This window comes from Panthera pardus, unplaced genomic scaffold, assembly GCF_024362965.1.
Source record: "Panthera pardus isolate Hobbes unplaced genomic scaffold, ASM2436296v1 HiC_scaffold_24, whole genome shotgun sequence".
Classification (NCBI taxonomy): Eukaryota; Metazoa; Chordata; class Mammalia; order Carnivora; family Felidae; genus Panthera; species Panthera pardus.
In genome coordinates this window covers 129579606-129588378 of record NW_026526810.1, presented here as the reverse complement: position 1 = coordinate 129588378, position 8773 = coordinate 129579606, and the positions used below count along the sequence as shown (strand labels likewise).

The following is an 8773-nucleotide window of genomic DNA, read 5'->3' as shown; positions in this document are numbered from 1 at the left end:
AGAACAAAAGAGGACATTCCAGACTTTAGGGGCCCCCAGACTTGTCTTCTTCCTCTGCTTCCAGCCAGGTGCTCCAGGCAGAAACCCGGGGTGATGTGGAACCCTTCCCTCTCGTGACCCTCTGCCCTTGCCTGGTCACCAAGCCCAGGAAGGCAGGAGGCCTGGTGTCACTCCGTCCCCATGGCCGGTCTCTTCTGCTTCTTCCCGGACAACTCTGGGGGGGGTGGGGGGAGGAACAGAGAGTGGGAGACATAGAATCTGAAGCGGGCTCCAGGATCTGAGTTGTCAGCGCAGGGCTCGAACTCATGACCCGTGAGATCATGACCAGAGCCCAAGTCGGTCACTTGACCCACTGAACCATCCAGGCGGCCCCCCAGACCTGCCTTTTTTTTAAATTTTTTTTTTTTAACGTTTATTTATTTTTGAGACAGAGACAGAGCATGAACGGGGGAGGGTCAGAGAGAGAGGGAGACACAGAATCTGAAACAGGCTCCAGGCTCTGAGCTGTCCGCACAGAGCCCGACGCGGGGCTCGAACTCACGGACTGCGAGATCATGACCCGAGCTGAAGTCGGCCGCTTAACCGACTGAGCCACCCAGGCGCCCCCAGACCTGCCTTTTCTAAGCCGCTCTTCACCTGGTGGCCAGAATGACGGTAAATATGCTTAATTCCCATCAAGTCAGGCTCCTGCTTAACCCTCGGAGCCCTCGAGCCACTGGCCCCGTGTCCACAGAAGGCCCCGAATCCCTTCCGAGGCCCGGAGGCGTGGCCTGAGTCAGCCCTGCCCCATTTCGTGTGGCTCTGCCCCCACCTGCTGCTCTTGCCACCTCCGGCTCGTCAACGCCCGGTTTGTGCCCCTCCCCGCCCCTCCCCTTGTGGGGGTGTTTTTTCCTGCTCATTGGCTACCTCACCCTGGCGATGGTGCGTCGTCCGGGAGGCCTCCTTGCCCCCCACATAAGGCTGGGCCCCCCCCCCCCCGACATCTGTGCCCACGTGTCCCTGCCTCTCCTTCTCCACACTCGTCCCAGCGAGTGATTGCAGGTGCAGCTCTGGGTGCACTTGCCGGAGGCCAGGGGCCCGCTGTGCCTGCGTGAAGCCTTCAACCGCTGCGGGCACGGGAGAGTGGCCTTTGGGAAAACGTGAGGACACTGGTGTCTGCCGGTGCCTCTAGCCCGAGCGGACCTCGCCGCATGTCTCGGGTGGCTAGGAACCGGCCAGGGCGGCTTCCTGAGGCCCCCGGGGTGAGCCGGCTGCAGGTGCATCTACCGTGGCCGGAGACGTTCTGGGAGTTCAGGAATCTTGAGCCCTGGTGCCTGATGATCTTGGGCACGTCAAGCAACCTCTGCAAACCTCATCTTCCTCCTGTGAAAAAAACGGGGACGGACTGGCTTCCTTAAGGAATTGCTGTGTGTTCGGTACGTCATATCAGATATCTAAACAAGCTGACAAGTGAGCAAACACCATCTTGCGGCGAGATCGTGGGCGGGTCCCCTTCCTGCTGTGGGCTGTCCCCTCCTCTGAGCGACGAGGACCGGGCAGGCGCCCAGGGGACCCGGCTGCACCTGGAGACTGCAAGGCCCTGGGCTCATTGGCCTCCCAGACAAGTGACAAACTGGCTGACCCGGTCTGTCTGCTGGGCAGGGCGGTGGGGTGGGGGGGGAGGGCACGATTGTTTGATTGGAGGCCATCCCCCAGTGTCCGCAAATTCGCTTTTGTTTATTTTCCTGAAAAGCTAAATAAGCCAGTGAGACTGAGCAGCTCCACACCAGACGTGCGTTTTCATTGTAAAAATATTTTTGCGGGTCGGAAAATTGCACCAAAATGTTTTCACAGGCAAAGCGCTGCCGTGTGCTGCTCAGCCCTGCGACCAGCGGCCACCAGGGAAGGGGCCGCCGATGTGCACCTCGGGTACGCATTCCAGCAATCATAGCAACAAACGTGCCGGAAGCACCTACCACGTGGCGGTTTGCCAGTAAGTTCGCGGTGATGTTTTCACCCTCGCGTCTCCCCGTGTGGCCCGTGTGATTGTCATTGCCGTTGTGGCCAGTTCCTTTTTGCAAATGAAGGAGATGAAGTCCAGAGAGGTTGAGTGACTTCTCTAAGGTCACACAGCCTGCAAGGGGCAGAGCCAGGGATCCGGGTCTGTCTGACTTCAGAGTCCGGGTTTTTGCCCCACTGCGGTGCACCTCCGCGGCCCTCGTTCAGGTCTGGAGCACCCCCTGGGCTTTCCCTCAACCTTCTTTATCGCTCTGGTTTCCCGCAGTTTTCTAGGGTGAAGTTATCTATGGAAAGTCGCACAACTACAGCTTGTTGCCAATCTAGAGAAAGCCGAGAACATTCCACGCACGTAGGACCATCAGAGCCAGAGAGGCTGGGAATCTGGTCCTGTGCCAGCACAGAGCAGGTGAGTGACACGGCTGCCCCGACACTGTGGGCCACGAGGCTGGGCTGAGGCCCCCTGGTCCCCCAACCCCCCTGCTTCCAGGCCCCCAGCCTCCCAGCCCACCCCCCGGCCTCCCAACCCCCCTGCTTCCAGGCCCCCCGGCCTCCCCACCTGCATGGCCGTCCTTGTTACCCGCCTCCGTGAGGCTGGACCTTGTACACAGATGTCACCCACACAGCTTGGCTGCGCAGCTGAAGTCCTTGACGCACACACTGATACACAAAGACACGCCAGAACGTGTCACAGACCCTCACAGAGCCACAGCCCCTGTCACAGAACATATCCCTGTGAGCCGTGATCTGAGGACGCACCGTGGAGTCCCAGGACCATCGTTTTCAACTATACGCAGCCGGTGGGAAAAACGGGAGTGAAAACCAATCTAAACGATTCAGGTGATTCCTCCCTCCTTCCCCCCCCCCCCCCAGGCCCACGGAGGCCGCCTGCGGCCGAGCGAGGCCTGCCTCCCGCCCTGCCTCAGCCCCAGCTCCCAGGAACTCACAGGGGCATCTTTTTCCCCAAATGCAGCTCCAGACACCCGCCAACCCCGTGGCCTGGTGCTCAGGTGGGGAAGCGTGAGGCGCCGGGTGCAGGAAGGGAAAGGGCCGGGCTGGGCGCGCTCGGAGGCAGCCGTCGCTCCCGGGCTGGCGGGGGCACCCCGGGGCGGTGGGAGGGACGAGGGCTCTTGTGACTCTCGCCATCGGCGCCGTGGCGGCCGCTGACCCCGGCGGGGTGAGATCCACCGTGTGGGTTTACCGACCTCCTCCTCGAGGACTGGGCCTGGCACGGATTTGTCGCTCATGGGTGCTTGGTGACGGATGGCGTGGAGCTCGGGTCCCGCTGCCCTGCCTCTGGCTCTGTGGACGAGTATTCTAGGGCTCACAAGCCTCGCGCGGGGCCGGAGCGCCCCGCGACCGGGGGAGCAGGGGATGACAGTCCGTGGGGTCTGTCACGGCTGGGACAAGGACAGCCTCAGATGGAAGCTTCCGGAGCGGTCTGGTCGAGCCCCTGGCACACCGGTGGGGGCCCAGTAACTGTGGGATGAAGGAAAGTGCTCGGCTGTCAGCCGCGTTTCCGTGTCAGGCGTCCATCCGCCCCTCAGCGGGCACGTAAGGTCACAGCGGCCGGAAGAACACAGCACACGCTCTCGCTGTTGTCTCCGTGCGGCCAGAGGGAGGCACAGTGCCGGACACGGCGGGCGTCTCTGTAAACCCTGTCTGAACGCGGAGACAAAGGGGATTTTATATACCGCTTGCTTTTGCCAAACCAGCACAGCTGCCCAATCCTGGAGTGTGCATGTGTGTATACGTGAGGGGTGTGTGTGCGTGTGTTGGACACGTGCGAATGTGCACCTGTGTCTATGTGCACACATACGTGGGGGGGGAGGGGGGAAGGGGACAGAGATCAGCCCTGTGGGCTCCAGGGATGGAGGCTAAGGAGGGTCCAGAGGGCCTGGCTGAGTCAGAAGCCAGTGGTCAGAGCAGATGGAAAGGCGTGGAGAGCATAGGACTGCTTCCGAAGAGGGGGCAGGCGAGTGACAGCTGCAGAGGGCAGGGGTGCGGGGAGGTGGGGGCCGGCCAGTGGGGCCGTGCCGTCGCCGCCGCCCCGGAACAGCGTTTCCCAGACCTCCCCGCTGGCCGGCCGCGCTGCCGAGCTCGTATAGACGCCGGCCCATTGGGCCCTCGCCCCAGCCGCAAGGGGCAGGACTCTGACTCCCCTGGTCAGCAGAGGGCGTGACCCAAGACACAGGAAGTGACTCGTCCAAGGTCCCCAGCTGGCGAAAGGCGGAGCTGACGGCAGCCCCTGGGCTTGAGCCGCTGTGCTGTCTGAGGCTCCAAGGAGCGGCATGGTATGTGGACGTCCTGACTTCTGTGGATGGTTAATTTATGTCTCAGCCTGGCTGGGCTACGATGTCCAGCCACGCGGTCAAACGTTATTCTGGGTGTTTCTGTGACCACTGTCTTTGGCATGAGATGAACATTTACATCGGTAGACTTTGAGTAAAGCAAATTACCCTCCATTAAGTGGATGGGCCTCTTCCAAGCAGTAGACGGCCTGGAGAGAACAGAAGACTGACCTCCCCTGAGCGAGAGGAAATTCCACCAGCCGACGGACTTGAACGGAAACATCGCCTCGTCCCTGGTCTCCGGCCTGCCAGCCCGCTCGCCCTACAGAGCCTGGACCTGCCCGTCTCCATAACTGCGTGAGCCCATCCCTTCTAACGAATCTCTTTATTGTTCTGTTTCAACGGACAACCTTGGCCAAATACACTTCCTCAGGAGCGGACATCGGTAGAACTGGGCAATCGGAAATTAACTCCCGTGGAAACTTCCGGGCACCCGGCGTAGCCCAGGCAGGGGTTCAAGCCGGCGAGCTGTGAGGGGTGAGGTGGGTTCTAGAGCAGGAAGGAGCGGAGTAGGGCAACAGGGGTGGCGGACAGGGGCCAGGTCGCCCGATACAGTCCACCTCTGCGCGTTCTTGCTGCGTGGCCACGGGCAAGCCATCTCAGACCGAAGCTCCCGCCACCAGCCCACCGGCTCTGCCTGGGGAGCAGAGCACCTCGTTTCCCGCCGCTGGGTTCTCTCCCTGCTCCCCGGGCTCCCACGACATCACGTGTCGTCCCCTTGGCGGTGGCCTCGGCGTAATCAAACACCCCTGAGTCAGATGTTGCAGAATTAACAATCCCCCACGTGGTATAAACAGAGTTTAAATCAAATGCAGTGAAAGGATATTGCCTTTTAAATCGACCCTGACAGCTGTGGAAAATATTATGCCCAAATAGAATCCTTACATACGACGGACATTAATTCTTCGAGAACCCCTAAACGGGTCCTCTGGATCGTTTGTAAGATTTTATTTTATTATGGATTGGATGTATTGAAGTAAGACTATAATCTTATTGTGCTCTGACCTCTGTTTTTATAGCTCTGTATAAACAGCAGTTACCGTGTTAGAGGGAGAGATGTTTACAGATGGAGAAATAAAAACACGCCGCTTTACTGTGCCGTGGAAACCTGAGACCAGCCCGAGGCAGGGCCTGGGTTTTGTACGTCAGAGGCCCTGTCCTGATGGGAGCAGACAGCTCTGATGGGCAGGAACGCCGGGCCGGGCATGCGTCCTCGGCCGTTGGGATCGCTGGGCTGGACGCGGGGGAGGGTCAAGTTCACCCCCCCGGGGGGCTTGGTGTCTGTGTCTTCGTTGCTCCCTAGAACCGGAGGCTGTGCAGAGAGGGGACACGAGCTTTGGAGCAGGACAGACCTGGGGCCGGTCCCCACTCTGCGCTTAAAGATTCCATGACCTGGATTGAAACCGTCTGGAACACGGGACCGAGAGCGCCTGCCTCACAGGTCCTCGTGGGGGACAAATGAGACAATGGACGGAAGGCGCCGGGCACTCAAGAAAGTCCCTTTCCTCCGCCCCCACCCCTTGCCTTGAAAAAATCCTGTGATATTTTGGGGGCACCCGGGCGTCCCAGACGGTTAAGCGTCTGACTCTTGGTTTCGGCTCAGGTCACGATCTCACGGCGTGTGGGTTCGAGGCCCACATCGGGCTCCGTGTTCGCAGCGTGGAGCCTGCTTGGGATTCTCTGTCTCCCTCTCTCTCTGCCCCTCCCCCACTCACTCTCTGTTGTCTCTCTCTCAAAAATAAATAAACTTAAAATAAATTAAAAAAAAATTTTTTTAATCCTATATTTTTGTGACGGTGGAGCTGAGGGTTCCCGGTGAGCAGTCTCCTCGTGGGGGCCATAGGCCACCTTATGGAGCCCAGTTAACCTCCCCAGAGGGGAGTCCCGGCCTTGGCTCCTTACTGACTGACGACGTGTGGACTGCCAGCTAGGGACAAGTGCAGGAGAAAACAGGGCAGAGGAGGCATATGGGTAGCCGGGAGTTTTAGGAAGGGTGGCCAAGGAAGTTTTAACTGACACATGAAACTGAGTCAAAACCCAAAGGAGTTTTCCACGGAATCTCTATGACAGCGCTGGGGACGAGGTCGGGGACGTGGCGAGGTCAGACGGGGTCAGGTGTCCGGTTGGCTGTGTAGCCAGGTCACATCCGCCTGCTGGGGGCGACACAGGGCTGGGCACCAGCGTCCTAAGGACTCTCGACGGGCAGGCTGCTGGAGACCTTTCGGGGGTGTCATGGACTCAGTGTTCGTGTCTCCCCCAGAACAAATCCAGGAGTTGAAGCCCTGACTCCCAACACGATGTGTTAGGAGAGGGGGCCTTCATCTGAGGGGTCACGGGTTTAGATGAGGTCATCGGGGGGGATCCCAGGATGGGATTAGTGCCCTCATAAGAAGAGGGAGAGAGGGTATGGCTCTCTCCACTCACATGCAGAGAGGTCATGTGAGCACACAGTGAGAAAGTGCCCACTTACAAGCCAGGAAGAGATTTCACCGGGAACCACATCTGCTGGCACCTTGATCTTGGACTTCCAGCCTCCAGCACTGTGAGAAATTAACATCTGTTGTTTGAGCCCCCGGTCTGCGGCGTCCCGTTCTAGCAGCCCGAGCGGACTAAGACAGGGGGTTCGCCTGTCAAGTCACGGCTCAGACAAGGACGCCATTTAGTTAGGAACGGCCCCGTCAAAGGCCGGCCCAGCAGGTGCTAAAAGCCAACCGCCTGCTGGGGAATTGTTAGAATGGATGGTCGAGCAGCTTCCACGATAAGTGATACCCTGTGGTTTGTATACACACGTGCACGTTGGGATAAATCAAATATTTCTCAAAGTCGTGTTTACGTATTGATGAGTATATTCATTTCTATTAGCATAGCAGTTGACAAATAGATTACCACGCCCACGTAGGGTGGCTCGTGTCGCCTCCGATAGGTCTGCCGCCAACTCGAGCATTTACTCGTTTCTCCTGCCCTCGTGTCCCAAGCCCTGAGCTTCGAGGTTTCTACACGTTTGATCTCCTTGCCCAGCCCTCGCCAGCTCCGGCTCACTGGGGTCTTGAAGCCTCAGGCAGCGTCCTCCGTTACCAGCGGGGCTGTCTTCCATCAGCCGTTGTGCATCCGTCTGGTGTGACCCTGTCGAGTCCCCGGGCAGAGAGCCGTGAACAGAGCCGACATTGAAGGGAAGCCCGACCATCACACGCGTGTCATGTCTGCTCCGGGGCCAGGTGACGGTGAGTGCTCAGAGAGAGGGAGAAGGGACAGGGTCCGCTGTGGACCGGGAAGGGGGCACCCCTTCTCAGAGCCTGATGGGGGTCACCCCCCCGCCCTTTCTGTCCTCCCATGTGCAGGTACCTGGCCTCCGAGGGTGTGGCCCTGGAGGAGAGAAGGGAAATTACGGTTCTTTTCAAATGCCACAGGGGAAAGCCCAGCCGGGTTCTGGGTGGTTCCAAACAGCGACAGATCCCGCGGCTCAATCCAAAGAGAACTTTTGAATGAGGAGCGCAGTCCTGGAGGGAAGGACCACGCTCCAGAGCTCAGAGGCGGGAGACAGTCTGATGGAGAAGGTGTGCCAGGACCCCCTCCGTCAGGTGAGGGTCCGGACTCCCTGCTCCTCCTTGATTTGAGTGTTGGGAGTCCAGGGCAGTGGTTTTCCATGGGGGCGATCTTACCCCCCACCCCCGCCAGGGGGCATTAGGCGATGTCCGGAGGCATTTGGGGTGGTTACACTGCGTGCGTGGGGTTGGTGGGGGGCATTGCTGCTGGCTTGTAGTGGGGTAGAGGCCAGGGGTGCTCCTACCTGGCCCACAAGCTCACTCCGGCCCCCACAACAAAGAATTCTCTGGCTCCAAGTGTGCATAGAACAGTGGGTGAAAAACCCTGGTGTAGACAAAGGTATAGCTCCGATGATGACCTCATAAGTCAGGAAACTTTGACGAAAGATAGACGTGGGCCCCATCTCCCTAAAGGCCTCTTTTGGGGTGTAGAGGCCCTGGGTGGGAACCACAAGTGATCAAAGCAGCAGCTCTCCCTGCCCCTCCCTGAGGCCCAGGGAGGGGAAGGGTCTCACCTGGTGAATCAAGGCAGAGCCACGACTAGAACCCCAGTGACTCCTCATCCGGCGCTCGTTGTCCCAGCCCAGGCCCACTCAGTTACCTGGTTCACCTCGGAGACCCCAGGGCTCTGCCGGTCCTTTGCCCGTGTAGACAGTCCGTGCTCAGGGCTGGCCAGGGCTGAAGACGACACCGTGCCCGCAACCTTGTTTGGGTGTAGACGGAGTTCCTGCCCCCTGTGTGGCCCCAAGAAGAGAATTTCTTTCCTTCTTTGGCTCTCTCCCGCCAGAAGCTGGACCGCACTCAAAGCAGGCCTGTCCTCCCGTCCCCCAGCCGCAGAGCCACGCGGGCCTCCTGGCACGTCCGTCTCCTGGTCCCAGGCCGGCA

The 8773-nt window shown here is 59.5% G+C and overlaps 1 long non-coding RNA gene across 3 annotated transcripts; it reads left to right on the top strand.

Moving 5' to 3' along the window:
* Window positions 1–607: 607 nt before the first annotated feature.
* On the top strand, window positions 608–5439 carry LOC109274515 (uncharacterized). Of its 3 annotated transcripts, XR_002083646.2 has the most exons (4): window positions 608–1624; window positions 1834–1972; window positions 2264–2404; window positions 2869–3215. It is a non-coding gene; the product is annotated as an uncharacterized LOC109274515 (long non-coding RNA). The 3 variants fall into 3 exon arrangements; XR_008417312.1 differs by lacking the exon at window positions 2869–3215 and adding an exon at window positions 5366–5439 and having other exon boundaries at window positions 798–1624; window positions 1834–2404; XR_008417311.1 differs by having other exon boundaries at window positions 798–1624; window positions 1834–2404.
* The last annotated feature ends 3334 nt before the right edge of the window (window positions 5440–8773 follow it).